General features: G+C 38.8%; 1 protein-coding gene across 2 annotated transcripts in view; it reads left to right on the top strand.

Annotated features, from left to right (window-relative positions):
- SEMA6D (semaphorin 6D) overlaps window positions 1–27386 on the top strand; it is a 658493-nt gene that overhangs the window by 455528 nt on the left and 175579 nt on the right. For both annotated transcript variants that reach the window (XM_030577939.1, XM_030577940.1), the window contains one exon: window positions 16535–16615. The gene's annotated coding sequence lies outside the window, so the exon portion shown is untranslated. The remainder of the gene's footprint in view (window positions 1–16534; window positions 16616–27386) is intronic.

The following is a 27386-nucleotide window of genomic DNA, read 5'->3' as shown; positions in this document are numbered from 1 at the left end:
GTTCAGCCTTAGGCAGACAGCTGGGATTGAAAATGGCTTAATTTTGTGAAAATTATAAGCAACTGAAAACAAGATCTTATAATGGAAAGTGTTTGGCAACTTTAACTATAGACAACATTATCTGCACCATTTATAATACCAATGTAGATGTATTGATATCTCATCTTGAGAGCCTAATTTTTATAGGAGCTGGTCACCTGCAGCACCCCTTCACTGTAGCTGGAACGGCTGGCATTCATTATTTCTGAAAATCAGACTCCAAGTGAGTAAGGGATTGATCTGGGGAGGTGGTGAGCTGTCTCAGCTCCCACTGAGGTGAATGGGAGTTGAAGGCACCAAGCATTTTGAAGAAGTTCTCAGCACCTCACACAATCAGCTCCTTACGTAAATCCTAACTGATCTGTGCATGTTCAAAATTTTTACAAAGCACTCAGATTCACATTGCTCCTTCATTCATTGTTGTTTTATATAATTGAGTAAGGATATTCTTCAAAAGGAAACAGTTGAAGTCCAACATTAAATACATAATTAAAATGCTGGTAATATATACACTAGGTTGCTCTTTTCCTGTTTATCTACTACTGTGGGGGGGAGGAATAGCTCAGTGGTTTGAGCATTGGCCTGCTAAATCCAGGGTTGTGAGTTCAATCTTTGAGGAGGCTACTTAGGGACCTGGGGCAGAAATCAGTACTTGGTCCTGCTAGTGAAGGCAGGGGGCTGGGCTCAATGACCTTTCAAGGTCCCTTCCAGTCCTAGGAGATAGGTAAATCTCCTATTAAAAAAAAATACTTCAGAATTACAGTTGCTTAGTAAAATTATTTTCATTTTTAAATGTTTCTTGCATTCTATGGAAGATAATTTGTTCTTTCTCTGTTTCTTTATTGTATATTTCTGGAATGCTTCAAGACTGATTATAGCATAAAATATATCATTGTTTTTTCAAGCCATAAATAGTGATCAGTCAATTTTTGTAGCTGAACAATTATATTCCTAGAACCAGACTGCAATATTTTACCTCCAAATTCATGCAGTAATGTCCAGACTCATATATAGTAATTTTCAGAAATCATGCAAATATTTCACCAAGGTTTTAGATAGATGTGTATTTTTCTATCTTCCCACTAATATCATTTGCATTACAAACAGGGTTTTAAATAAGGTTTTCAAAAATGCATAAGAGGAAATAAGTCATAATAAGTCATTCCATTAGTGTAGTCACCAGTAAGGAATTCCACTAGTCTACTTTCTATTTGCTTGTTTCAAAGAAATATGACACATAATCATATGTTAGTCACATTTAGTGTGCTGTTGATGATAACAACTGAGTATTGAAGGGAGTTTCAGGGAAGGGATCTCTGGGATCAGATCCCCTGTTTATTTGCTATGCCATATCAAAAAGCCTTCAGGCCTAATTCTCCAGTGCCCTGCACCTTATGTAGGATTTTACATTAAAGAGGGTGTAAAAGCTACTAAATTAGAATGGTAGCATTGTACACCCACTTCGCATTTCCTTTACTCTGCTGTAAATGATTACACCAGGTTCAGGGCAGCAGAGAATCAGGCCTTTCATGTCCAGCTGGCACTTCCCATTGGCTGCAGCTCCCTCCAGACTTGTGAGCTCCTGAGCTACTCAGAGAGCATCTCTTTAGAAAAATGCAAGGCCTTTCACCCGAGGTACTGAGTGCACTGGCTCCACAGAACTCCCATCGCACTCAGTTCAGAACCCAACCTCCTATCCCCCATGGGCCAGTTTAGCTAGGTGTCTTCTTCAACACTTTTAAAAACTAAATTAATTTTGAAAGCCTTGGAATAGAAGTAGTGATCCTGTGTTTTACTTTCCAAATCTCTTTATCATTCCAAAATGGTGTATTCAAATTATGTTTATCTAAAACTCAATTCCCTGTGAGGTTCAGAGGAATTTGTTACAGGATTCCTGTCAATTTGCCATCTTGTACACAGTCTCTTTCACTTTATAAATATCCTCCCTTTAATCCAAACAATAAGGTATTTTAGCAGCAAAAATAAGTGAAGGCTGGCACTGTTGTTATGAAGGTGTATTTGTTATAACACCTAACCTGTTTTAGTGAACATTTCACTTGTCATGGTAGCTGACATGTATATAATATAAAATTTGTGCAACTTTTTTGCACCCATTCCCTATCCATTTTTGAACAGGGTTGAAAAAAACTCATGTAGCATTTGCATGCTATGACCACTTAATCAGACATTTTAAGCATTTTAAGCAATGTAAGTGGTACATTTCCAGTTTGCAGAACACACCTATTGCATTTGCAGCCCTCTGCATACAGCTTCTCAGATGGACTGTAGAGGTGGTAGAAGTTGGGATATTGGAGGTTTGGAGGTAAACCCTTGCATGCTGCCTCCTGCCTGCAGCAATCAGCTGGCTTATGGCATTCAGGAGGAAGAGGAAGGAGCGAGAACTTGGCACACAGGGTCCCCCTCCCTCCCCTGCCTCCTGAATGCCACAAACCAGCTGATTGCTGCGGGAGGGAGGAAGGGGGGAGAAGCGAGGACGCAGTGTATGGAGTAAAGGAGGGAGAGGGGAAGAAGAGGCAGGTTAAGGGTGGGAGCTTGGGAGAAGGGGGGAAGTGGGCGGGCCGAGGGTTGAGCCGCCCCACCCTTGATATTGGCAGAGTAGGGGAAGCTGCTGCTGTGCAACCTGCTTCTCCTACCTTACACTACCTTCAGCCTCCTTGCCTGCCTCATTGTCTCCAGTGCCAGTGGGCTGTGCCTGTGTGGGGTAAGGCAGGAGCACCTTCCAACTATAGTACTGTACCGTATGGCAAAAACAATTTCCGTGGAACCTAACTGCCACCACACACACACATTTACATTCATTCTTATGGAGAAATTGGATTCACTAAACACTCTTTCACTTAAAGTCACATTTTTCAGGAACATAACTACAACATTAAGTGAGGAGTTACTGTACGCTGAAATGACTCAGAGAAGAATTTGGCCCATTATATGTAAAGACTGTCTACTTTACTTCTAGTATAGAGTTACCATATAGTCTTCAGCTTCAATTTATATTACAAATAAAACACAGGATTTTTAGTAAGAAAACCTTGAAAATGCACAATGTTCAAGTGAGGTGAAAGTTTTTACTTTTGGCAAAAATTATTAGTTTCAACAGGGTTTTTTTTTTTAAATCTATGTATTTTCCCTTCTAATTTCTCTTAAGGTTGACCTCCTTCCATACAGTTGCCACTGAACTGTGGTTTCTTTGGATAAGTGGCTAGCTTAAGCAACTGGAGTAATTCAAATGGGGTGAAATTTAATAGTGCAAAATGCAAGGCCATGCACTTAGGGACTAACAAGAATTTTTGGTATTAGCTAGGGATTTATAAGTTGGAAATGACAGAGCGGGAGAGAGTCTTAGGAATACTGGTTGATTACAGGATGATTATGAACCACCAGTGTAGAGGGACTTAGTGTGGGGAGAATCCAGGTATGGGTTGAGAGGATTCTGTGTGGGACAATCTGGGTGCGGGGTGCTCAGTGGGGGATCCATGTGGGGGAGGGGGGTTGGATGCACAAGGGGCTTGTTGGGGGTGGGGGTTCTGGGTGCAAGGTAATGGGACAATGCGGGGAGGGTCCAGGTGAAAGTGGTTGGGGCTCAGCGGGAGGGTCTGAATGTGGGGGGGAATAGAGCTCAGCAGGGTGTTCTGGGTGTGGGAGACTCAGTGGGGAGTCCATATGCTGGGGGAATGGGGCTCAGTGGGGTTGGGATCCAGGTGCAGCTGGTTGGGGCTCATTGGGGGGGGATCTGAGTGTGAGTGGCTTGTTGGGATGGTCCAGGTGCAGAGAAAGTAGGGCTTGTCAGGGGGGGTCTTGGTGTGTATGGGGGGGTGAGGCTCAGTGGGAGGGTCTGGGTATGAGGGGATCTGGATACACAGGGGTTAGACAGTTGGGGGAGCAGCTCCCTGTAAAGTGATCCCTTCCACTTCAGCTGAGGAGCAATGGGTGCGGTAAGCATGAGGTGGGGGGTGGGGTTTCAGAGCTTCCTACAGCCAAAGGAGAAATCTGGGGTTCTGACCCAGCCCCTGATGCCATGCAAGGAAAGAGGAAGCCCCATCCTCCCCAGCCTAGCCAGGACTAGTAGCTGAGCCTAGCACAGGGTAGGAGCCACCAGCTTTGTTTTCCCCCCTCTTACCCTCACTCCACAGTGATTTACCTCTCTGCTGGTTGCCCTGGGCACCCAAAACATACTGCTGGGGAGGGTTGCATGACCACTTTTGTGGTTTCCCTTTGCTTCCCCATCAGAAAGTCCTTTTTTTTTTTTTTTGGTGGGGAAACAGAAATCTATGGGAGACATAAATTCTGCACATATCTAGTGGTGCAGAATTCCCCCAGGAGTAACACTTAAACTACTACAGCAGCACAGCTGCACCACTGCAGCTGCACCACTGTAGTGCCTCAGTTGTAGACACTGTTTATGCCGACAGGAAAGTTCTCCCATCGTGGAGGTAATCCACCTACTCAAGAGGCTGTAGCTAGGCCAACAGAAGAATTCTTCCCTCAGTCTAGCACTGTCTATACTGGGAGTTAGATTGGCATAGCTACATCTCTTAGGGGCATGGATTTTTCGCACCCCTGAGAGATGTAGCTATGCTCATGTAAGTTCCCAGTGTAGACTAGCCCTGGGATACATGTGTGCATATTGGATATTAAAGTCTTGGAGGGCATCCTCTATGTGCCTCGGCACTTCCCACGTGGGCAGGAGGGATTAACCAAGTCCACAACAGTGTCCCTAAATGTGTCCCCACCCGAAGACTCCTGCAAAAAGACCGGAGAAAGTTAATACACCCTGTGACTATAGTAACTCGTATGGTTCCGTTTGCATAAGGGAGCCCACCTCTCTTTGGAAGGGATTACAGAGAGAGCCGTGTATGGGGAGAGCCTTGACAGGTTTGTGCAGAGCATGGGGGTGAGAGAACTGCCATGACATACACAGACCTGCTCCAGTGGGTATTTCCATGGGAGGTGGTGATCCACGCTATTCAAATCCCTCCCAAAAGCCCATTTCACCTGAAAAGTACATCTAAAAGTGAATATAACACAATGGTTGTATCTGGGGTTGCCTGTACATTTGTGTGTTTATGTTTGTGTATCTATATAAAATATGTAAAATGTCATTAAACCTTTGTTATTGGGACATGGCCATAGCCATTCCACCACTTGTCTGCTGTCCTTGTCTGTTGTCCTCTTTCCCTTCCTCTCCATCTGTCTGTTATTTTATTTTGTCCTTTTTGGGTGTGAACTTTTGAGGATGGAGACCATGCCTTCTTTAGTGTTCAGAAAGCACCCATCACACTGTGGACATTACCAAAAACAAATAATGAATGATGAGGATGATGATGATAATCACCAGTACTATGACTGACATGCTAATAAATGTTGAGTCTGTAGATTTTCTGATTCTCCAAAGACTGTCAGTTATCTTTAATCTTTAAATAAAAGATGTGAATTGAGAAGAACTTTCTGACCTGAGATTTTCAAAGCTACAAAAGGGATTTGGATGCCAACTTCCTATTAAAATTAATGGGAGTTGAGCATCCAAATCCCTTTGGTGGCTTGGAAAATCTGAGACACCGTTTTCAAGTTTATTTTACTATGGCTCTTCTATTCTCACACTTGGAGCCATTTTACTAGTATTCCTTGCATCAAAAGACAAGCAGGACTAGGTCTGAACTATTACTTTACTAATAATTACTGTTTGTGTTACCTTCTAAATTATATACACCCCTTCAGTTAATTCAGTGTGCAGAGAGAGATATCTCTCTGAAAAACTTGGAATGGTATCAAAGAAATAAACACATTGTGAGTTCAGCCTTTAGCTTTATATGAAAAACATTGTATTAAACCCAGTAGGTATTGTAGGTCAACTATATTCACTAATCACTACCACAACAAAAGAAATGGACTTTGTTGCATGCTGACTTCAATGAGAATTGTAAATCACTCCATAGACTCTCTGCTTATTCAGTTCACAGCATGATCACTATTGTTTCACCTTTCCTTTGAAATACAGTAGCACTCTCCACTTGGTCCCCATATATGAAAGTCATACTCCAAGTCTAGTTATCTGTTTTAAATGAGCTGACAAACACATTGTGCCCGCTGATCCCAAAATAAAACAGATTTCCTAATTTAATGATGTCGATAATTAAGTGTGATATTAAACTATTGAAGAATGGTGGCTACATGCAATTTTTAGCCTGAAGTAAGAAAAAAAATCTATACTGTATTTTTTTACAGCAGGCTATGACAGATGATTGTGCCTGCTTTGTGAGTTGGAGTTCTCTATAAGTTAACAGTGACTATGAAGTCTGTTGTAATGTAACTTTGCAGGTAGAGCTGTGGGCAGGCATCCTGTGCAGAAAGAGCCCCCCGGGGTAGAGATTGAATTACCATGCTAAACAAAATTGCTTGAACAAATATGTTTACCCAAACATCCATAGAGACAGGCAGAAGTCTTCCAAGGGCATTTTTAAAAGAATATTCTACACTGGAGGAAAGGACTTTTCAAATACAATATGCAGAGGGGAGTTGAAAGACTGAATATTTGTGGGGATCTGATGTTACTTTAGAAATTTAATTTTAAAACTTAGAGTTCTATTTTTATTAAGGATGAAGTGGTTGAAGTGATACTCTAAACACTTCTGAAAACATTGATGTCTCTCTGCCAAAAGCAAAAGAATATATATACTGTATAAATATCTATAATACTCAGATTATAAAAGATGGATTTGGGGTGTTAATTGACTAGACTGGCACACTACCACACTGGAGCTGGGATTTGGGAACAGGCAGCTTCAGGGGTCTAAGGGCCTAATTCTATTCCTATTAAAGTAAATGTCAAAATTTCCATTGATTTCATTGGTACAGGTTCATGCTCTAGGAAACAAAGATTCCTTCAAGTATGTTAGCTACCAAGTTCAAAGGTTTATAACTATAAAGCTAAATTTTATAGTCTTCTAATGCAAGTTTTTGTAGCTCATGACTAGATGAAATTAAGTTAAAATGTTTTGCTTCGTTTTCATGTGTTTTCTTTTCTAGTTCTTAATTAGACAGTATTTTGTTAAGTGTTGCTATAATTTGGATATGACTGTCAACATGTGGGTACATTGGCTGACTGGGCAGTGTAAGGGAATACATCTCTGCTTTGGGGAAGGGAGAGAAAGTGGGTAGGGTTGACTGACTTCGAGGTATTCAAGTTCATTTAAAGGGATCTCGGAAGGTGCTGATGTTTTTTCCCATATAGATATTGCAGATGATATGAATGGTAAATGCCATTAATTGACTGACAGTTACGGTGTCATTCTAAATAACGGAATCAGGCTAGACCACTGTAAATTGGTAGTGACAAAAACATCTCAATGACAGAGTATAGAAAACATGCCATCAAAGACTATAAGGATGTGTACAGCCACACAATTCCATATGCAAAGCTGTATATCCTATGTTTGTGACTGAGTACACGAATTATGTGTATGCACTTTTACGCACAAGCAATTCTGAAAATTTGGTCCTTATTGCTTTTAGGCTGTTTTCTTAAAACAGAGAAAAAGGTTATGATTGTAACTCTGCGCAGACTATGCCTCTGTATATATGTAGGCCCACTCCTTCCAAATGCAGGAACACTAATTTTGATGAAGACAGACTATTGTGAGTTCCTCTTCACAACAATGTCCCCCTTGATGTCTTCAGGATATTCTCAGGATTATGAGCAAATGGTCACTAGCATATTAGTTACATTAACTTTCAAGCACTAGTTACAGGCAGAAGAACTCGCCAATACAACCCTATTGGGGTAGAGTGCTAGAGATGAAAGCTAAATCAGCTACTTTATATGGGAAAGGATTAATTCCTGAGATGTGGTCATGTTGTGGAATAAATCACTAGATATGGAAGGAACACCTGGAAAAGTTTGGTACCACGTAAATAAACTCAGTTTTGCTGCCCATCAGAAATATCCCTGAAATGTGTTTTAAAAAAAATCACCGATACTTGAATTAATCTTGCAAAAGAAACGGGATACCCATGACATTCATTAAAGACAGGTGTAAAGTGCTTCCCTTAGGAAGGAAAAATCAAATGTACAACTACAAAATGGAGACTATCTGGCTAGGTGGTAGTACTGTAGGAAAGAATTGGGGTTTATAGTGGATCACAAACTGAATATGAGTCAACAATGTGGTGCAGTTGTGGAAAGGTTCATATCATTCTGGAGTATATTAACAGAAGTACCATATGTAAGACACAGAAGGTAATTGTCCCCCTACTTGGCACTGGTGAAACCCTAGCTAAAGTAATATGTTCAATTCTGGGTATGATACTTTAGAAAAGCTGTGGACAAATTGGAGAGTCCAGAGGACAACAACAAAAATGATAAAAGGTTTAGAAAACTTGACCTTTGAGGAAAAGCTAAAAAAAAACTGGCATGTTAAGTCTAAAGAAATGAAAACTGAGGGAGACCTGATAAGTCTTCAAATATGTAAAGGACTGTTATAAAGAGGACAGTGATCAATTGTTTTCCATGTCCACTGAAGGTAAGACAAGGAGTAATGGGCTTAATGTGCAGCAAAGGAGATTTAGGTTACATATTAGGAAAAGCTTTCTAACTTTAAGGGTAGTTAAACTGTGAAATAGGCTTCAAAAGAGGTTGTAGAATCCCCATCACTGAAGGTTTCTAAGAACAGATTGGATAAACACCTGTCAGGGATGGTCTAAGTCTATTTGATCCTGTCACAGTGCAAAGGACTGGACTTGATGATCTCTTGAGATCCTGTACAGCCTTACATTTCTATGATTCTATGTTAAAATTAAATATTTTTCTTCTCTTTCCCATATTCCCTTGCTCACAGTATGTAACTGGATATCTAACCCTCATACATACTGTGGGTACACAATGGTCCCTCACCTGCGGTTCATGGGTTGCCAGCCCAAGAGGTAGAGGATGAAATGATATTGTAATATTTGCCCCCACACACTCCAGTGGCACCGGGCATGAATTGGGTACTAACTGTTTTATGCCTACTGAGAGCTCTTTGGGAATATCTTAGCCCCTTCCTCTCCATGCACTTTAGTTCTGGTCACAGAGAAGAACATTTATATGGAAAATTGTTATCTTCAGAAGTGAATTTTTTTTTAAATTGTTTGTATTTTGGCTAATTGCATCTATCCCCTCAGAAATAGGGTGGGACTGCTAATTGCATTGTGTGTTTACAGTAGGCTCAGAATATTGTGTGAGAGATTCTTGCCTGTCTTTCCAGAGTGTGGAAGGTCCTGCCTGTAAAAGTTCCAATCAGAACTTGGTTTAATAAACTTATTACAAAAAGCAAGCCTCATTTATGGTTCATTCAAAATGCTACTCTCCCAGACCAGGGACAGTTTTAAAACTGAAGGTTTATTAAACTTGATATAAAAAAAAAAACAAATACAGCTTGTGAAAGCCCCATTGCTGCTCAGTCCTCTTAGAACACACACATTTCTACTGCTGCAAGCAGAGCTATCCCCTTTGATCCCATAAACAGACCTTCAATCTTTAAAGGAACAGGACACAGGTAAATCTAACCTTGACATTAATTTATAAGTGCTACAAAAACACATTCCTTACTAACCTCTTACCTGTAGCTCTATAACTTTCCGCATCTGGCATGGCAGAGATGTCTAAAGTAGCATGAGGAGAAAAAGACTGTACACTTAATATTGGGCCTTTCAGATGGGAAAATAGATGACTGGCTTTTTAAGGAGGTCCATATATGTGTGGCCCAGCTCCAGTTGTGACAACCACATCGTTTTTTCCCTAGAAGTTGATAGTCTTAACCACTGAATACCAATTTTGTCCTACAGGGGATTTTCTTCCTTCTTGGGTGGGAGACAAAATAATCTGTGAAATGTTTCCATGGTGGTGGAGGTCTCCTGTATCTGTGCCAAGCTTAGTGATATGCCAGCTGGCTAATACTTATTACATGCTTTTACTCATTCATTTCTTTAACTGATGTTCATTGAAAGCTTTCACTATCCCATTAGGCTAAGTAGAAATTTACACACCATATTTATTCTTAGTACAGGTTGAGCATATTTTTATATTACTTTGGTTTTTCAATTAACCTCGCTTCTGTGTATTTTATAGCATTATGAGCAATGTTGAACATGATTCATTTTTCCCCACATAAAACTTTAAAATGTAACATTTCCTTGATGTATGCAAACTTGCAATATTTTGTCATATCAGGGTTTTGAAATACTTTCAGTATCAGATTTCCATTATTTGTAGGGAGTTACACCAACAACTTCCTGCAGAGTTTTACATTACTGTTGGTTATGTTAGTAGTGGCCTATGCTGAATTGTATTGCTGCCCTATAGTTAAGTTGGGGTAGCAAGGTTGTGATATATTGAGGCCCTTGATATAACATAGAGTATATGGATAGATGCAGGATTACCAGATAGCAACCATTAAAAAATGAGACAGGGGGATAGGGGTAATAGGCGCCTATATAAGAAGAAGTCCTAAAAAACAGGACTGTCCCTTTAAAAATGGGACATCTGGTCGCCCTAGATAGATGCACCTTTTTTGCATATATGTAAATACATAAATATTTTGGAAACTTCTATGGTATTTTCAAAGCATTCAATCTAATGAAGGGAAAATGAAACACAAATGTATGAAAGAGAAAAAAATAGTTATAGATCTCACTCCAAATGATCCATTATGTTTTGAACTGCTGCATTTTCACTCCTATTATGTAGCACAACTGAACTGGAGAATAGTCTACACCAAATTAATGGTTGTATGTGTGAACCAATGGATTAAACTATGATGGTTGACTAGGATAAGATATATTAAAATTAAGAATTATTATGAATCTTTCCTCTCAGCAAAAATTTGGAAAAAGGTATCTTTTCTCATCTATTAGACCATCTACTGCTGTTTCTAATCTAGCTGTGCCACTTCCAGATTTCTGAAAATGCCCTTTAACATGTGACTAATAATATTCTCTCTCTTTTTAAAACCTCATCCAACCTCTTCCTCCTTTCACTTGGTTCTAGAGACTATGACACAAAACTGTCACAGGGTAACTGCCTCTGTAAGGGCAGATGGGTTCAGCCTCATCTGTGACACAATCATCTTGCCACCTCATATGGAGGAAATAAGCAAAGTGGCATGACAGACAGGTCATGCATCTAAAATCATCCCACTGTGGTGAAGATGATCTTAAAAAAAAAAAAAGCGCCTCTGGAGAGATAAAGGGACAGAGAAGAGAGGCCCTATGAAGCAGAGCTGGAACCCTACTAGTAAATCTGGGAAGCCGGCTTGAGCCATTGCATCGCCCCACAAAAGAGGCCTGTGGAATCCCTTAACCAGGGGGAAGGATTTGGTCTGTGAACAAGTTATTTGGGAGAAGCAAGAGGAAACTGAAGCTGGCATGCCTGTCTGGCCATGTTGTGCCTTGAAGAGATGTGCTCTGAGACAGCACCCTGCCACAACAACTTAACCAGCTAAGGTCACAGGTACTTTGCTGTCCTGGATTTGCCGCAATGTATCCAGCTGCTCCTTTTTGTGATTTGGAATGTAAATTCCTCTGCTAATGGATTCTTCCACTAAGAGCCCCTCTGGATTCTATGTTTGGGCCCCTTTACTCTTTTAATTCCCTTATTCCCCTTAGCCACTTCCTTTCTGAATTCACATTTGGATGTCAGTTGTGGAACGATGATACTTAAATCTCTGTTCCCTTCATAAGCTTGGTCTCTTTTTTACTCTCTCTGCTTCTGTGTTATTAATCTCTGGTTCAGCTAAAACTGTGTTAAACTCCATTACTTTGTCATTAATAAGAATAGCTTCAACCAAAACTTCATTCTCTCCATTTCTCATACTGGTTTACCTTCACTCCTACTTTCAGGAACATGAGTGTTCGAATTCTCCCCAAATTCTCCTTTTATTTCATATCTCCCAGGCCTTTGAGTTTGCCTTCTATCAGCTCCATAACATCATCCACATCAGGCACTATATCAACCACTCTTCTGTCAAAGCTTTTAGCATTTCTTCCTCTCTCCTCCTCTTGACAAGTGTAGTCTCCTTCTTGTGGTCTCTCTAAGGTCTCCCTGTGTTTATAAATTATCCAGACTATGATGGTTCATCTTATCATCAGTCTTTGGAATGGTGTCTTCTCCATTCCATTTTCCAGTAGAGAAAATTTCCCAAACCTTTAAGATCCTTCACTGGCTTGCAAATTCCATTGCATTCTGTGCCCATCTCTTCTGAAGCTTTTTTTCCTTGTCACTTGGTCATTGCACCCTTTTTCATGCTTGTCCTACCACATCTACAAATGCCGTCTTTGATACATTGTAACCTCTTGTACATAGCTTATTGATGCAAAGTTCATGTCTGACTTCAATGTGTTCTATAATACTTTTGCATGAGCAATGTTATACAAAAATTAATAATTGCATTTGAAGTGAAAAGTCTTCTGGGCCTGTTGTACTTATTCAGTGATAGTATTAAAACACCAACTTTTCTTAATTTCCAGAATCAGCTAGAAAATGTATTTGGAAGTGTCAGAAACAACAATGAAATTTGGAGTAAAGCAACTGAAAAATAAAATAAATGTAACATAAGAAGTTGATCTGCTCTCCATTACCTGTCTCAAAGATCTATGACCAACAAAGGTACAGCATCTGCACAATGGATCTCCAAGATCTGGGAACTGGGATGACTTTCTCTTTAATGGCTGAAGATGGAACCTTTGGCCACACAGCCCTAAATCAGCCCTCCCAGTTATCAGCTGTGAACACTGGTGTAATTTTGGAGATAGGATGTGGCCACTGAGCCAAATATTCCATTCAGGATAATTAAGGAAGACCCAATATCTGACCCCTCACTCTTAATCATCAACATTCTTGAAAAGTAGGGATCCTCTCTCCCACATCCCGAGTGCTGTGCAGGGATTACTGCAGCCCCACAGCAGAACTGAACAGGGAGAGAATGAGACTAAGATCCACTGAGCACTTTGGGTGGTGTGGGGGAGGAGGCAGTTTGGAGGAAAAGATTGCCTACCTTAACTCCTTGCCCCAACCCTTAGATGACTACACTTTGTTCCCACATTGTAGGGTGTCTCCACTTCTCTTGGCACATCAGCCCAATCTGACTATGGATAGGCAGGCCTGGCAAGGAGACATTTTAATAAGTGATGCTGTGTTTCCATGCCCCTTGCTTCCACCTTGACCGCTCTCTGGATTTGACTGAGAGAGAGAGAGAGAGAGAGAGAGGTTTCATCTGGCTTGGCTTTTAAGATTTCATGCAGTCTGGCTTTTGAGTACATTGGCTCTTGAGTTCATTTTTATGTATCTAGTCATGCTTTACATTCTGCAATATAGATACCAATCTTCTCTCAGCTCCAATACCAAGTACTTTATTCTAAACTGAAATTTGTACATCTGTTGCCCCTTAAACCAATATAACTCATGTGTTTCTGCTGCAAGCTTCAGCTTCTGTCCAAAATGTAATCCCTTTGTGCTCCCAAAAGTGCAGTGGACCCAGGCCTCCATATCCCTAAATTTAATCATGGTCATGAAAAAAGTGGAAGGTTTCAACCCAGTGAATCAGTTGTTCATGTACTTCCACCTAGGTATGGCTATGACCACATTTCAAGAAAAAATAACTCATGGGAACCTCCTAAGATGAGAAGTAAACAGAGTGTTCTCTTCCTACTTGTGATTTTACACATCTTTTAGCCAACTCAGAGATCTAAATATACAATCCAGCACTGAGAGACATGGTGTGGATTTGTAATAGTTGCTAGAGAACTGTAATTCCATGGCTAGATTAAATTAATCAATTCACCTTGTTCTTTTCATCTGTGACCTATATAAAGATATCAAGTATCAGAGGGGTAGCCATGTTAGTCTGGATCTGTAAAAAGCAGCAAAGAGTCCTGTGGTACCCTACCGTATAGACTAACAGACGTATTGGAGTATGAGCTTCCTTGGGTGAATACCCACTTTGTATCTACATGCATCCGATGAAATGGGTATTCACCCATGAAAGCTCATGCTATAAGGTGCCACAGGACTCTTTGCTGCTTTATATAAGGATATGTTTTCATTTAGGGTCATACTGTGGTCTGCATTAATATGGGGGGGAGGGGAAGTATATGTACAAGGAGCTTCCGTTCCCTCCTCCCTTGGGCCCCATGCATAAAAGCCATACACAACTGCAATTCTTGAATTCAAGGAGTGAAGGGACTTCTACCTCAGTGTGGCCCTGGGATGTGCATCACCCCAAAGGGGTGATGAGGGGCTGGAAGATGGTAGGAACATCGCCAAATACCTGAACAATTGGCCTGGAACATTTGGGGTGGGGAGGTACATTGTACCACTGGAGAGGATGGCCAGCATAGCAGATTGCTCAGGGAAGAAATGTTCCTTCCTGACTCACAACTCTTCCCAGTGGTTCTCTGGAGGCAGCACAACTCTGCTGTCCTTAGTCCTTAGTGCGTGCATGCAGTTTGCACAATTTCATCCTTTATACATCATCCAAGTAGAATTCAATTCATGTTACTAACAGGAGTTCAAAATGTTCTTCATTTTAGTGAACTCTTTCATAGCACTTTGTGCAAGAGAACATAGCTAGATGGAAATTGCTTCTGACAGTGTGAGAGAAGAATGCAGCATTTATGTGTGCATGTGAGAATGAGTGAGTTGTGGCAGCCTCTTGGCATATCACACTTTTGGTTTGTATACCTAAGATATGCCATGATTTATATAACTGAGTATAAACATAGCTATATAACTATATATAACAGTTTGTGTACTATGAATTTGACACCAAGTACTGATTTAACAATCAGTATTTTCTGCTGAAACATATATATTGAAACCACAACCACAGCCCAAATGTGCGCACAGATGCTGCAAAAACAAAGAGCAGTATACAATGTAAGAGATGATTTGCTTTAATAGAATGTGCAGAGATACTGCTCTTTATCTACCTTGGGAAATGTGAGGGCTGAATGAACTCTGCTGGGATCTGAAGCTATGGTTCTATGGTCACTGAGGTATTCCAAAACTGATGCTTAAATTACTAAACTATCACTTCCGGCACCCTTTTGATGGAATGCTCTTCCAAAGGTATTAAAAGTCCAGACACCTTTGTCATGTTAAAGTTGATCTATTTTACAAAGAGTTCTCTGAGTATTAGAAGCTGGGAACACTTTAATTGTAATTTTTAAAAAAAATGTGTTAACTATACAGTAAACTATCAGAATAAACCTTTGATCAAAGACTATTGTGTGAAAATTTAAAGATTTAAGTGTGTAGATTAATGTGAAGGGCATTGGGAAATTGTTTGGTACATAAGGAATTATCTAATGCATTAATGGTGGGATTTTCAAAAACATTTAAGAGAATTAGACAACCGGTTCTCTTAGGTGCCCTGGAAAATCTCACCCGAAAGGACTTGTTACAAAGTAAAAAATGATAATATTTTCACAGGGAGCCTGAACAATAGAGAGAGAAAGAATTGTGAAGTTCTGCTATACAAGTCTAAAGATCAGCTATAGCTCTTTGTAGTTTTTTAATTTCAGATATACTACGTATATTTCAGAGTCCTTTCCTGATTACCTATTATTGTATATTGCAACTTGAATTTGGTGCCCACTATGAAAATTAATAATTATCATGATGTGAAAATAGACAAGGGTCAGATGATCCAACGGTCTCTTTCTTGTCAAGTCCATTTCTTCTTTGCTTTTGATTTAAGTCTAGTTGCATTTTGTCAAGAAATTCAGCATCCTAAACAGAAGCTATTTTGAATAATTTGACAAATTAGTTATGTAAAATATATTTTTCAATATATCTTTTTGCTAGAGTTTTTAGTTTTCTGTGTGTGTGTGTGTGTGTGTGTGTGTGTAGAAACTTAAATAGTATTATTAAAAATGTTCTGCATATGGTAAAAATTATAAGTTTGCTTGCTCCTAAAGTGCTTTTGTACAAGTCAGCTCTTAAATGCCATCTCTGAATATTATTTTTCTGATGTCAAGAGAGATAATCCCATATTAGAATTACTAGGAGGCATATTTCCATGAACTTCAAAGCATCTTAGATCTAGAATTAAGAACTGTGTTTGATACTACACTTCACTAATCTTAGATTGGCCACTGGCTTTTTTTTCTTTTCTTTCCCCCCGGCCCCATGCCATTGACCATCTTTCTAATACAGTTTATTAAAACTAACCATGCAGTGCACTGTTATTCTTCCTGGTAGCATTGTTTTGTTGCATTCATGAAAGGACAATTTCTCTATAGAAAATGCCCTTTGGAAATCAGTATTCATGTTCACAGTTCCTGAAAAAATCAACAAGTTGGTGTATTGCATTCAGATCTGTCTTAATGGTCTTATCATTAAACCTGCAGCAGGCATATATAAATACGCTTTCTGTGGATACTGGGAAAGCACGAGTAAAATAAACCATCTGTCTGATTAATATTTTTTTCTGACTTTTGGCAGGATCACCCACCTGAGCTCATGCCAGCCTGTATGAGAACACTGATGCCAACAGTTTAAAGATCTTCACATTTGCTCTCAGTGGTAAGATCTAAAGATAAAACAGTAAATAACATTATAATATTACTGTCAGATGTTAAATTGCACTTAAAGCAAACTCGTACAAGATTAATATTTCTCTTTGACCATCACAAGGAGATAAGGCAGCTTATTACTGGATAGGTCAACAGTTGATGGTAAAGTCTGAACAACAGAAGTAATGAGCAGTTTTCATCATAGTAATAATAATTGATAGTTTACAAAGGAAAATTGGAAGTCTTTATTTATGCTCAGGGCAGAATCAGGCCATTTTCATTGTCCATTGTATTAGAGCAGTTGCTCTCAAAAGGCATTGAAATTGAACTGGAATGGTGTGCATTTTGGAGAGCGCATCCATTTTCCACAATCTTGGTGATCATCTGCAATAAAATGACCTCCAACATTTCTCCTCTTGGAGGGGAAACAGCAAATGTGACAAGTCCTACCAATACCTTCCCAGTCTAATGCTGTCATTATAACTATAACCTGACTTTCCAGACACTGAGCCATATTCTCAGTTCTTGTTCCATACCCTCTGTGCTCCTGAGAACTAAAAAGCAGATTTTTTTATGGCTATATAATGAAAGCCAAGACCTATTCTGGTGAAGGGAAATTCTGAACTGATAGTAGAGAAAGGTCAGAGCAATTCTGGACTGTCATATTGCCTCTTATAACCATAGCTAACTATCATAAATTAGAGCAGCCCCCAAGCTCCCACTCTGACACACACATTCCTTCCACTCCTCAAATACCCTTGGTGCAGGAGTATGTAAGGGATGCCTGGTCTATAGATTATAATATTGGACTTGATGACATTTAGATGGGGATGGAGATGTTTAGTCCCATCATGCTGTTAGTCTGCATTTAACATTTCCATTGACATGAATGGATGTACTGTATGTCAAATGATTGCAGAACCAGACCCAATATTTAATGTTGTATGTATTTTTTTCTAAATATGTAGGATAGGTATCTCATTACAATCCCAGTTCACAGGTTACCTTACAGTACTCGTGACAAATGCAACCAATATCTGTTACCAGCATGTGTATATACATGGAACAACAGAGAGAAGGTTAGGAGTAGCTATAAAATAAAACTAGTATAGATGCCATAACATTTTAATGGAAATATATATAAAACATGTAGTGCTGTTGTTCTTCCTTTATTAGTTAAATTTTACATCATTCCTAACCTAAATAAGACCAAGAAATAGCAACATTTAGCCTAACACTGAAAATCACTAATGAATTCTTTTAAATGTGTTTGTACTGGGCCTAGTTCTATGAGATGCTGCGCCTCAAGCCCCTCAAATTTGCCAGTTTTCCCCTGGCATGCAGTGTGTATTTGCAATGATGCATGGAACTAGGATTAACAACCTTGGTTCCGCTGGTCCTTGTGTTGTTGGGAGCAGAGAGTACAAGATTGTGCTCTGGTGCAAATTTGAGCAGTCTAGATGACCATGCAAGGTCTCAAGGCTCCACAAGGAGGCAAAATTAGTCTTCAGCATGTTTCCTGCTTTACTCTCAAGAGCAGGTGTAAAGAAAGAGGGGGGCTGGGTGGACGGCAAATGGATGCCCATAATCCTTAATATGCAAATAAGACACTTAGCAAAGTGCTTTCCAATTTGGCCTGACTCCTGCTATTAGAAAGGATTAACTTGGTGGGTGTGTAGTAGCTCTCTCCTTAATGAAGGGGAATAATTGACTTGCTCTCCAGTTTTTACCTGATGTTTTTATGTGCAGCACATGACAGCTGTGTTGTGCAGGATACAGCCCAATGAAGTCATGCACCTGAATTTACTCTTCCAACCAATGAAGTCATTTTGCATCAGACTATATACAAAGTTTGCACTAAGGGGGAAACACATCCAAACTTTTTTCATACTTAACTTTATTGCATATTCCAAGAAATGACAGAATATAGCCCAAATGACTTCTAGTTTGGATTTTCCACTGTTTTCCAGCATTTCCTTTACAAGTTTCCTGTCATTAATCTTGCAGCTTAATCATAACTACTGATTATTAAGAAGAGGTATCCTACAACAGTTATGTCTGCCACATTCCCATCCATCGCATACAGGTTTCTATATAATAACGTAAACATGATATCATTTTATATTATGAAGCCTCACTGCAGATGAAATTTCATTATTGTTGAGTGACTTTGTAAAACTGGAACATGTTGAGTGTCTCTAGAGAAAACAATATCTACATCAGGGCCCAGGTAACCAGAATACGTCTTTATTAGAAACAAAAAGATACAGTTTTAATAGTGCCTTGCCTCATCAAGTAGCCATGAAAAATCTAATTAAGTGCTGAACAGCAAATTGTAAAGACTATTGTGCAGGCAAACATCATGATCCTAGTAACAATTTTAGAAGCTTTCCAAACTGTTCTGTATCACTCTTTGATTTCTTGGTGTACTGTAACCTGGGGACCTGCAAGTCAGTGCTGCTGCTGAGAGGTGGAGAACCTGTGAGAACCAAAGGCTAGGTGGTGCTGAACGACAAGACCTTTTAACCATGGAAAAAAAGAGAGCTCTAATGATTCAGTAAAAGAAAGCAAAGGAGCCTCATTTGTTATTTCTGAATTAAAGCAAATAAAAATCCATCACAGGCATGTAAGGCCCAGTCTTGTGATAATACTCTCATTGACTGAAATGGAAGTAAGCCAAGTACTACTTAAGGACAAGAAAACAACATTTTAAACACTTCAAGATGTAATTGCTATTAGGTAAAGTTAGAGAATGAGTCTCTGGACCAAATCTGCCCTCAGATTTGCTTGTGCAACTCCCATTGCTAAAACTACGTATAAAAATTCCATGCTTACATTCTCAATATATGTACCATGTATAGCAGGGGCTGTAAGAATAGTGACCTTTAGAACATCTACAGTTACCAATTTAATTCCCTTATTATTACTAATTTTTTTTTAAAAAAATAGATAATTTGTGCTATTAAAGTGGGTCTGTCTGTCTGTCTGCATGCATGTATGTAAAGGGGGTGAGAGATTTCCTTGTTATTGAATTTCTGTATTTGATCATCCTTTCACACTTCATTTCAGCCTTTATACAGCTTTTGTATTCAAACTTTATTATATTCTTGAGGCAAGAAAGGATTTCAATGAGAATGTGATGAATGTCCATATTAAATTGGATCCTCTTTTTAATTAAGTTCATCTAAATTTAATTTTGTAATTTTACTTCAGTAAACCCATCTGACTCCAGATGTTTAATGTGCTTTTCCTATTGCTGTTCTCACATAATTGTACCTGTAAAAGATTTATGACTTAAAGAAGCATTACTAAACCCTTTAGAGTGTTTTCAGCATATGCTTCATGGATGGCTAGTAACTTGAGCAATTAGCATCCTAAAATGCTGTTCTGCTTCCAGGATTTCTTTTAATAGGGTAAGTTACTTTTATTAGCTTGAACTTTATACAAATAATAAGTTTAAAAGAAACATTGTTATCAAAGTATCTCAATTGAAACGGTGAGATTACCTCCTAAAGAAACTTTAACAGTGCAAGTTAACACCTTGGAAACTAAAATATACTATAACAAAAATATAATAAAAACAGAGAAATAGCTCTTCAATAGAATGAAAAAGAGTCTATGCAATTCACTTTCGATTAGCAACCTTCCTTTCAGTCAAACACTGTGGGATAAAGGTATTTGTTTCTGTGTGCACAGTGATGTTTCTTGTTACTTTGTAACGTGGTAAACACACTTCCATGAATGTCTTGATTTTTATATGTTTCAAAATGTTCTTGCTAACTTTGGTAATAGTTAGCATTGACATTGAGAATTAATTAACATCGTTTCCCTTATCCCATTCTGTCATGACTTCTTGACCACAAAAATTGCTGGCAAATTGCCTGTCTTATTACAAGAATTACTTGGAAAACTATAATTATTCTGGTTCTGCCTCTTTGCTTCTTTAGTCAAAGCATATCTAATATAATACTCAATATTACATGTGGGATCTGGTATAATGAAGCCCTTGGTCCTCATCAAAGAATCACATACCACAATTAAGCCATTAGACTATTACAAAGAGAAAAAGGCAACTGCAAACCAAAAAGATAACTGAATCTTTTTTCTCAAGTGAAAATCAAATTTCTTAGGTTTTTTATGCTATTATAATTTGTCTTGATGTGTTAGTCTGAAATATTCACCAGTGCAGTCAACAAATCAGTTTATGGATTTTCCCCAGAATTTAAGGTTCTCAATACTAATCACACTCTGGAACAGATTCACCCTGGCATTACTCCAGCTTTATGCTGGTATTTCTCCACTGAAATCAGAACTTACAACAGTGTAAAACTTTAGTAGTGGTAGGTTTTCAGGTTTTTATTCTTCTAAACCCTCAGTAATAATACTTTGCATTTACTATTTAATTCTGTGAGATAGTCTTATTCCCACAGTGCGCATGCAGGGAAGTAAGGCAGAGAAATTATTAGATCCTGCAGCCTCTACTTTGAGTAGTCTCAAATTGACTGATATGAATGAAGGCTGCAGGGTAGGGTCTTAAGCAACTTTCTCTAAACCACAGAAAATCAGTTTCTGAGCCAGTATGAGCTTCTGACCCAGGAATCCTGGCTCATTGTGTTCTGCTCAGATGACTAGGTCACACCTATCTAGTGGCAACTATATGCAATATTAGACACAACCTCTTTCTCACTATCATTTTTTCTTTTTCTTTATTCCAGTTTATTTTTGTCTTCTAACAAGCTTTTTTAGTATGGCAATAGAGAAAGTGTTGTTCTTTCCCAGACTTCTGAACAATGCTGGATTAAATTAACTGCAATACATAAGGCAAGTGTACACTTATAAAAGTTTCAGCAAAGTCACTCAAGTAGCTCATTTAATTTCCAACAAAAAAAGAAGAAACATAACAATCATCAGACTGATGAAATGCTTCTGAGTTTTAAAGACTTGATGTGGGAGTCTGGATGAGACCCAAAGGAGGAAACACTTCAAAATTACAAAATGACAGTTATGTTTTTTTGTGAAATTGTCAAGATTCATTATTTATTTGTAGAGCAGGTACCCATACAAGGGTTTTTTAAAAGATACTAACTAGAGGAGGATATGTTAAACCCCCAAAGCCTTAAGAATGCCTAATGACTGCCTGTCAGTACAGCTGAATCCTGCTGGGTAATGAGGGTATGCCTACCATGTAAATATAAAGGGGGTTATTTAGGAGACCCAGTGAGCTGTGAATTATTGCCTAGGTTGTCACAAATAAAAGGGAAAATGAGTTGTGAAGAAGAAACGTGCACTGGGTTCTGAATAGCTTTCCGAGACTTTTTTGTGATAGATGGGAAAACTTATATATTTTCTTTGCAAAATGAAATATTTGTTTTGTCAGATTGTGAATCTCCCAAGCCACCTAGATTGCATTGAAAAACCCATTCTGGAAACAAAAGTAGGCTATTTTTATACCTGACATAATGCAGATTCAGAGGAAAATAATTTGGAAGCCCCATTGAATTATCTAACTTTTCAATATTTGCCCAGTAGTTGAAGTTAACAAATATATTGATCCAGCTCCCGCTGAAGTCAATGGGAGCTGGATTGGACTCTTGGGGAGGTAAAGAGTTAATAGCAGGATTGAAAGGGATGGTTGTAGGCAACAGAAGCTTCTAAAAACCCATTTTTTTTATTGTGCATCATTAGCACGAGCCAGTTGAAATAGAGAATTTTAAAATGGTAACTTGGAAACACTTCAGAATGATTTTCTATCACTTGCCATGCCAGAGTTCATAAAGCGAGTCCCAAAAGAATGGAGTGAAAATCTACAGTTTTTATTTCCATAAGAGTATGTCTGCTCATGAAGGTTTTTTTAAGTCTTCATATAAATTACAAAGCTCATTCTTTTCAGCTTGCTTCATAAATGTAATTCATTTCCAAGTAAAATCTACCAAAGGGAAATTTTTGGATTTCTTGAGTCAGATCTTCCTTAAAACTGCTTTGTTTTATTACTCCTGATGATCCATGCTCATTCCACACTGTTTCTATCATAATAAATTAATACAATGTATGTATTTTCTGCCTTGTGATGCAGTTCTAGAGGCTCATCAATCTAAATTATTCCCATCCTTATCTAAAAATAGCATACTAAGTATTTTTATTTTTAAATGGGAGACATTATTGTGTGTCAGTTTAAAAAATATGATATTAACAACCATAGGAAATGGAAGTTTCTTATGTCACTTACCTATAAATTGTTAATTTTGGAAGGGCCAGCATGGTCAATTCCAACAAGAGCTAGTTGGAAATTTTTCCACTTTTTTATTGGAAAAGATTTTCAAGTGATAAGATTTTTTTTGTTTTGTTTCAAAACACGAGTAAGATTTCTCTAGCAATCAGCTTACATAAACACAATGAGAAGCTTTGCACAGCCTTCGTGTAAATCCAAGATGAAAAGCAAATACTCCGAAGTCCATCCTGCTATGTCAAAAGTTTACAGTCCATACAGTAACTGGCCATATAGTAATGGTGGTGGACCTGTTAGGTCATTACAGAACTGTGGGATGAGATATGGGAGACCTTAAGTGAGTGCTTGGAGAATATAAGTGTACTCAGCCATATTTTCCAGAATATATATATATTATTAATCTTGTAGTGCAATCATTTCTTTCTTTTGTTCTTTTTTTGTTCTTTCTAACTGAAATGTCAAAAAATATGTTAAGAATCTCAATAAACTAGTGAAGAAACAATCTGTCTCAAAGAGTATAGAAGCTAAATTTAATATGACAAAACTGGTTAGGAACCTAATGGACAAGTCAGGGGAAAGGGGACAAGGACAAGAATGACAATAATAAGATGCCATTGTTACTCAGTTAGACACATACTTATAAACGTGGTTTAGTTCTTGTTGTTTATCATTTGTGTTGGTTATTTATTCTGCCTCTCTACTTGGCTTTTCAGCAGGAGGAGTCGTCAAATATGACCCCATGATTATGGGATCTGGTCTCAGGAAGGAGGAGGATGTTGTCAGCTCTGATGTAGAACAGAGGTGGGAGAGCGAGTGTTCTTATAGAGTTTGGGATGATAGTGAGATGACAGTGAGAGATCTGAGACTGGAACACAAGAGATTGCTCTTGGTGGCTTTTACACATTCCAGTTGGGTTTGAACTGTAAATTAATTTTCGTAGTGAAAGGATATGTTGTATAAAATATCAAAAATCCAATCTGGAAGAAAATGAAATGTATGATTTAGCATTAAGAAATCTCAAGGTGTGTCTCAGTGTTTCATTAATATACAAATGGTGTAGAAGACACTCTGTCTGTGGCTTTATGGCTCACCAAGGCATACCTTAATGGATCACTGGAACACTCACAATTGAATGCTCTAATAAAAATAGGATACTTCTGAGTCTTGAAAAATACCTGCAAATTCACTAGTACTAGTGATGTATACTGCAGTACAGTAGTTAAGACTTACTATTATATTACTATTTTTTATTCTTCACTGGGGGGGGGGTTTCCTAGTAAATGTTCATAGCCAGTCGAAATATAAATATCAAATAGTTAAAAAGAAGAGTAATGGCCCTTCAAGTGTATCTGTTACGTTGTTGCAGAGAATTCCTAATGAGAACATATTTGTGTATAAATAAATCTTTTATCCCCTTCATAACTCCTCTGTGTTCATACAATGAAGTCATCCACCCGGACCTCCTTGTAATGAGTTGAAAGCCTCAATAGGCCCTTTTATTTATAATAAATATTGCATGCTAATGTTACCAACGTAACTGTATGATGTCTCAATAGAGGATTATGACTTCATGTAATAAGTTATCTTCTGATAGTAGAGTCTATTTTTTTCTTATGAAGAAAAAACTCATTTATTCCCACATCTTTTAATGAATATTCTGTGCAAAAACTATGTTAATTCAATATTAAGACTGCACAGTTAAGCACAAGTCAAAAAATATAGAGTTAAAGTCATGTTAGCGTTAGCGTTTTTATGTGTATATGCACTAAAGCAGTGGTTCCCAAACTTTTTCAGCCCACAACCCCCTTTGGGCTCACCAAGGTTAACATGTTCCCCAGTTCAGGTATTTCTTGTGACAGCAAATGTTTCAGCCCTGCTCTCATCACCCACCTCCCTCCCAGGAGGGAGTTGCCATTGCAGCTCAAAGCGGGCAGAAGGGCATGGACTGGGCACCCCTGCCCCAGCAACGGCAGCTAGCTGCATGCATCTCTACTCGCCGCCCTGGGATGGGACCATGAGCAGCCTTCCTGACTTCTCCTGCCCTATCTACATGGTGCCCTTACCCTCTGCTTTCCCCAGCTGTCCCTCTCCACCACCAGCTCCTTACTGTTGTCTTGAGGCTTCTGGCAGCACCAAAGGTTCCAGCAGGAGGACCAGGAAAGCAGAGCAGGACCTGGGTGCTGACCATGCTCCCTCCAGAACCCTAGCCTCCCCTATCCTGCTCCTTCCCCCTCCTTACTGCTGGCTCAATGTCTCACAACTCCAGTAGTACTCTTTCATGACCACCCTTGGGGATTGTGACCCATGGTTTGGGAAATGCAGCACTAAAGTATGTATTATAATTACACAACCACAATATTTCCCAAATAACATAATCAGAGTGATGATTAATTCATTTTCACGTACAGTGTTAGTTATGCTATATGACATGTTACTAAAATGTGTATGGATGCAAGAGTAATACAATGTCTTATCACTTATACAGTGTAAGCAGAAGACACACCGTGTTTATATTAATAAGTAGACAGGAAAACAGACTATCATCATGTGCTAGAGAAGAACTATATGGAATAGGGCCTCAAATCCGAAAAGCTCTTAAAGCACATGCTTAATGTTGAGCATTGACTTCAGTGGGACTTGAGATCAAGCTTAAATGTAAACACTATAAGAAGACTAACAGGTTATACAAATATGAATCCTAATGCTAACAATGCAAAATATTAAGAAAACTATAGCGTAGTTTTGTGATCTGTTAATGTAAATATCCGGTAGTACAACTAGATACTTAGCTCTTAGATATATTAAAAAAAATGTCTCTGAAAGCTTATGAGAAAAATTCAATTTCAGATGAAAAGCAAAATTACATTTCATTTTAATAGTGTGTAACAAGTACTTCATATAACATAGCTATCTAAAGACGAGTGTAAAATACAAAGTTTTAACATAATTCAAGAGTCAAATATCCCATCCTGTGTGAAAGTAATACTTAAATTTTTATTAATACAATTTGCAACCTACATGAAAAAAAGAAATTAAATAGCTATGTAAGAGAGGAGTTTTGGTAAAAACAAAACAGAAATGGAAAATATAAATAGATAATAAAACAGCATAAAAGGACTCCTGTAAGAAGCAGTTTCAAAATTAACACCATAAGGCTATCCTAGTCCTATCCTTTTCTAGATGGGGAGGGGGAAGAGTATAGCAGTGTATATGTGCAAGACCAAGAGAGGCTCTTAAATATACAAAGTGACCTTTTATGGAGAAGAGAATATATAATATCTGAAAAAGAATCTTCTATCACTTACGAGTGTAACTAGCACCCTGGTGGCCAAGATGGAGTTCACTCAGCCGGAACACCAGCCAAGAAAAGGCATGGGCAGAAACTCATCTGGAAAACTCCCTTCCACCTCAGGGGCACCTCTTCCAAAGCCCCCGAGTAAACACACCAGAATAGTACAGTTAATATAGGAAAGGGAAATATTTATTTACAGAGGAATGAATGGAGAAAAACAACAGGGGGGAAGACAGGAGAAGTGGTAAAACAGGGTTACATTCACAGGTCCAGTGGTACCACAATAAGAAAGAGCAGATGCCAAGCAGTGTATTTACATTCAAGGTTCAAGAGTCCTGGGCAGAATTCCAGTCCAGCAGTGAGTCTTGGGTGCTCCAGGTCATCTTTGGTGCCAGTAAATTTCCCCCAACAAACCCCTTCAGTGCCCTCTTCTGCCGCTTTCTGCAAACCCATACAGAGCAACAACCTTCCCACTTAACTAGCTACAGCCTCTCTCCTTATTTCCAATGCAAGGTCACAAGCCCCAATATACATGGTCCCATACAGCTCTGGGCAACCATGATAGTGGGTCCAGCTCCGGTTTGTCCTTTCCGGGTGATTTGTTCCTTGCTCCTGTCCTGGACATCTCTATTTGGTTCTGCCAGGCTTCAGACTCATTCTCAGCAGCTTCACTACATGAGGGCCTGCTCGCTGTAGCCCTCTTGTCTGGAGCTACAGACATTCACAACCTGTTGCTGCTCCTGTCTCCACTCCCCTCTAACAACTAACGCTTCCTCTTCCTGGTACCATCAGTACTTCCTCTGGCTCAGGACAAGGTTTTAAACGAGCCATGCTCTCTAAACCTCAAGAGGGTTACACAACTATAACCAAAAGTATATCCTATCAGTATGAAAATAGTGTAACTATTACACATTTGAATATAGGGACTAAATAACAGTAGAAATTCCATGTCTGGAGTGACTGAAGGATATATGTATCTCATGCAGAAAATATGTATTATTCAAGAAGCATTATGTAATCCAGTAATTAAAGACTCTGAGCCAGATTCTGCTCTCAATTATACATACCAGTGTGAATTCAAAGAAATGCCATTGATGTCTATAGAGTTATTCCAATTTTACGCCAACATAAATGTATGGCACTGACTTGTAATACATACAGCCAATAGTTAAGGTTGAACATCTGCCTTTAATTGCACTTCCTGACTCTTCTATTTCTTAATTTAACTGTACAACGCTAACAGTACAACACTAACACTTCACT

The sequence above is a fragment of the Gopherus evgoodei genome, chromosome 10, assembly GCF_007399415.2.
Source record: "Gopherus evgoodei ecotype Sinaloan lineage chromosome 10, rGopEvg1_v1.p, whole genome shotgun sequence".
In the NCBI taxonomy this organism is placed as follows: domain Eukaryota; kingdom Metazoa; phylum Chordata; order Testudines; family Testudinidae; genus Gopherus; species Gopherus evgoodei.
The sequence above is the reverse complement of the archived record's forward strand: the minus strand, read 5'-3'. Positions and strand labels throughout refer to the sequence as shown.